The following is a 5000-nucleotide window of genomic DNA, read 5'->3' as shown; positions in this document are numbered from 1 at the left end:
GTACATCACGCCTTGTACCAGTACATCACGCCTTGTACCTGTACATCACGCCTTGTACCAGTACATCACGACTTGTACCAGTACATAACACCTTTTACCAGTACACCACGCCTTGTACCAGTACATCACGCCTTGTACCAGTACATCACGCCTTGTACCTGTACATCACGCCTTGTACCAGTACATCACGCCTTGTACCTATACATCACGCCTTGTACCAGTACATCACGCCTTGTACCAGTACATCACGCCTTGTACCAGTACATCAAGCCTTGTACCAGTACATCACGCCTTGTACCAGTACGCCACGCCTTGTACCAGTACATCACGCCTTGTACCAGTACATCACGCCTTGTACCAGTACATCACGCCTTGTACCAGTACATCAAGCCTTGTACCAGTACATCACGCCTTGTACCAGTACGCCACGCCTTGTACCAGTACATCACGCCTTGTACCAGTACGCCACGCCTTGTACCAGTACATCACGCCTTGTACCAGTACATCACGCCTTTTACCAGTACATCACGCCTTGTACCAGTACATCACACCTTTTACAAGTACACCACGCCTTGTACCAGTACATCACACCTTTTACCAGTTCACGCCTTGTACCAATACATCACACCTTGTACCAGTACATCACGCCTTGTCCCTGTACATCACGCCTTGTACTTGTACATCACGCCTTTTACCTGTACATCACGCCTTTTACCTGTACATCACGCCTTGTACCTGTACATCACGCCTTGTACCTGTACGTCACGCCTTTTACTAGTTCATCACGCCTTGTCCCTGTACATCACGCCTTGTACTTGTACATCACGCCTTTTACCTGTACGTCACGCCTTGTACCTGTACATCACGCCTTTTACCAGTTCATCATGCCTTGTACCAGTTCATCACGCCTTGTACCAGTACACCACGCCTTTTACCAGTACATCACGCCTTGTACCAGTACATCACACCTTTTACCAGTACACCACGCCTTGTACCAGTACATCACGCCTTGTTCCAGTACATCACGCCTTTTACTAGTTCATCACGCCTTGTACCAGTACATCACACCTTTTACCAGTTCATCACGCCTTGTACCAGTACATCACACCTTTTACTAGTTCATCACGCCTTGTACCAGTACATCACACCTTTTACCAGTTCATCACGCCTTGTACCAGTACATCACACCTTTTACTAGTTCATCACGCCTTGAATAACAAAAAGGCACAATACCGTGACTGGAACAATACACAAATAACCCGCACATAAAAGAGAGAAGCTTAAGACGACGTTTCGGTCCGACTTGGACCATTGACAAAGTCACACTAACAGAGGTGGAGCAGGACGGCTATATATAGGCAGGAAGAGGTGGAGGTAGTAGTAGTAGTAGTAGTAGTAGTAGTAGTACAAGAATTCTTGTACTACTACTACCTCCACCTCTTCCTGCCTATATATAGCCGTCCTGCTCCACCTCTGTTAGTGTGACTTTGTCAATGGTCCAAGTCGGACCGAAACGTCGTCGTAAGCTTCTCTCTTTTATGTGCGGGTTATTTGTGTATCATCACGCCTTGTACCAATACATCACGCCTTGTACCAGTACATCACACCTTTTACCAGTACATTACACCTTTTACCAGTTCATCACGCCTTGTACCAGTTCATGACGCCTTGTACCAATACATCACACCTTGTACCAGTACATCACGCCTTGTACCAGTACATCACGCCTTGTACCAGTACATCACACCTTTTACAAGTACACCACGCCTTGTACCAGTACATCACGCCTTGTACCAGTACATCACGCCTTTTACTAGTTCATCACGCCTTGTACCAGTACATCACACCTTTTACCAGTTCATCACGCCTTGTACCAATACATCACACCTTGTACCAGTACATCACGCCTTGTCCCTGTACATCACGCCTTGTACTTGTACATCACGCCTTTTACCTGTACGTCACGCCTTGTACCTGTACATAACGCCTTTTACCAGTTCATCATGCCTTGTACCAGTTCATCACGCCTTGTACCAGTACACCACGCCTTTTACCAGTACATCGCGCCTTGTACCAGTACATCACACCTTTTACCAGTACACCACGCCTTGTACCAGTACATCACGCCTTGTTCCAGTACATCACGCCTTTTACTAGTTCATCACGCCTTGTACCAGTACATCACACCTTTTACCAGTTCATCACGCCTTGTACCAGTTCATCACGCCTTGTACCAATACATCACACCTTGTACCAGTACATCACGCCTTGTACCAGTACATCACACCTTTTACCAGTACATTACACCTTTTACCAGTTCATCACGCCTTGTACCAGTTCATCACGCCTTGTACCAGTACATCACACCTTTTACCAGTACATTACGCCTTTTACCAGTTCATCACGCCTTGTACCAGTTCATCACGCCTTGTACCAGTACATCACGCCTTTTACCAGTTCATCACGCCTTGTACCAGTTCATCACGCCTTGTACCAGTACATTACACCTTTTACCAGTTCATCACGCCTTGTACCAGTTCATCACGCCTTGTACCAGTCATCACGCCTTGTACCAGTACATTACACCTTTTACCAGTTCATCACGCCTTGTACCAGTTCATCACGCCTTGTACCAGTACATCACTCCTTTTACCAGTTCATCACGCCTTGTACCAGTTCATCATGCCTTGTACCAGTGTACTTCGCCTTGTATCTTCAATTTACCTGTTCACTTTCCGAGCTGTTTGGTAAATGTACCTGTCTATTGTTAGCTATGGGTGGCGGGGAGGGGGTAGGACCCCGTAGTGTGAAGTGCGTTCGCATTCTCCTCCCCCAGGGGAAATCTGAAAGCTTTGTTGAATTCCCCCGGAGTCCTGGAACCACTAGCAATGGCAGTTCCAGGGCCACTTCCAGCTAGTAAATATTCAAGACTAAGAATTTACCGCACTCTCCCAAGACCCAAAAATGTTAACATTGTTGGCGCGAGCTCAGCTCAGGTCTTCCAGCGAGGCTACAAGACAGCCCTGTGCTTTCCAGCCGGGGGTTTTCCAGGATGGCTCGTTGGTTAAGCAGCTAGAGGAGCGTGTTTCACTCACCTAGGTATTGCTGGGGTTGCGCCTTGCAGCCGGTGGCACTGTGTGAATCCAGTAGAAGCGTTTTAATGCGGTCTGAAGGCAGACCAGGTCCCGGGGGCCAGGGAGCAACGAGGTACCGTTTTATTTGGAGGCGAACGGCAGTGTTTCTGCTAAGATGTATGATAACAGCCACGTTTCACCCCTCCGTAACTGCCCTCTCGCGCCCCTCCCCTGCGCCTAATTGAAACCAGGTAACCCTGGATCGATAACCTGGCTTGGTGTGGCGCTAACTCGGAGAATAAACCAGCGCTTACTCATCAAAACACGGAGCAGGCGTGAAACTGGAAGCGACAACCGGGGCCTGGGTAAGATCGACCCGGCCTCACCTCTGCTGGAACGAGGATGGTGGCTATTCCTCACAATGCCTGCTTGGGGAATTATACCGTCTGTTGGGCAGGGATGAAGTCTTTACTCAGTCTCGACCGTGGGGAGGGACAGTGTGGCACACAAGTTAAAAATGACTGCTGCTCTGTGTCCCTTCCTCAGGATTTACTGGGCAGTCCCGAGGACGTGTTAAGACAGTAAAGTGAAGGGCATGCCTTGATGCTTAAGAGAGGTGAAGTAGCCCCTTGATGCCTAAGGGAAGTGAAAGAGCCCTTGATGCTTAAGAAAGGTAAAGGAGCCCATGATGCTTAAGAGAGGTGAAGGAGCCCGTAATGCTTAAGGGATGTGAAGGAGTCCTTGATGTTTAAGGGCGAAGGATCCCTTGATGCTTAAGGGAGGTGAAGAAGCCCTTGATGCTTAAGGGAGGCGAAGGGGCCTACCCTGATGCTTAAGAAGGGTGAAGGGACATACCCTGATGATCGAGGGAGGTGAAGGGGCATGCCTTGATGCTTAAGAGAGGTGAAGGGGTACACCTTGATGCTTAATAAGAGATGTGAAGAGGCATACCCTGATGCTCAAGGGAGGTAAAGGGGCATACCCTGACGCTCAAGGGAGGTAAAGGGGCATACCCTGATGCTCAAGGGAGGTAATGGGGCATACCCTGATGCTCAAGGGAGGTGAAGGGACATATCCTGATGCTTAAGGGAAGTGAAGGGGCATACCTTGATGCTCAAGGGAGGTAGAGGGACATATCCTAATGCTTAAGGGAAGTGAAGGGGCATACCTTGATGCTCAAGGGAGGTAGAGGGACATATCCTAATGCTTAAGGGAAGTGAAGGGGCATACCTTGATGCTCAAGGGAGGTAGAGGGACATATCCTAATGCTTAAGGGAAGTGAAGGGGCATACCTTGATGCTCAAGGGAGGTAGAGGGACATACCCTGATACTCTCACGGGTGGAGAAGATTACATTCTGTTAAGGACTAGATTCTCTTGATAAAGCATTTGATTCTGTTATTAAAGGATATTTTGTATTAAAGGATTAGGTTTCATAATTAAATGATTAAATTCTATTGATTGGGGACTATTGGTGATAGATTTTATGGGAAAAGAATAAAATTTATGCATAAACGATTAGGTTTTCTGCATAAAGGATCAGATTCTGTTGATGATGGATTACATTTTATTGGTAAAGGCTTAAATTCTGCTGACAAGGGATTCGATTCCATTAATAAAGAATTATATTCTGATGATTAAGGATTATTCACTGGATAAAGGATTGGATTCTGTTCATAAGAATTAGTTCTGTGGATAAAGGATTAGATTTTGTTGATAAAGGATTAGATTCAGCTGGTAAAGGATCAGATGCTATAGGTAAAGGTTAGGATTCGGTAGGTAAAGAATTAGATTATTTTAGTAAAGATTAGATTCTATTGATAAAAGATTAGATTTCTTTGATTAAGCATTAGATTCGGTGGTAAATGATTAGATTCTACTGATAAGGGATTAGATTCTTTTGAAAAAAAGATTAAAATCTTTTGAT

This window comes from Cherax quadricarinatus, chromosome 11 (genome assembly GCF_038502225.1).
Source record: "Cherax quadricarinatus isolate ZL_2023a chromosome 11, ASM3850222v1, whole genome shotgun sequence".
Lineage (NCBI taxonomy): Eukaryota > Metazoa > Arthropoda > Malacostraca > Decapoda > Parastacidae > Cherax > Cherax quadricarinatus.
This window is presented reverse-complemented; position numbering follows the sequence as displayed.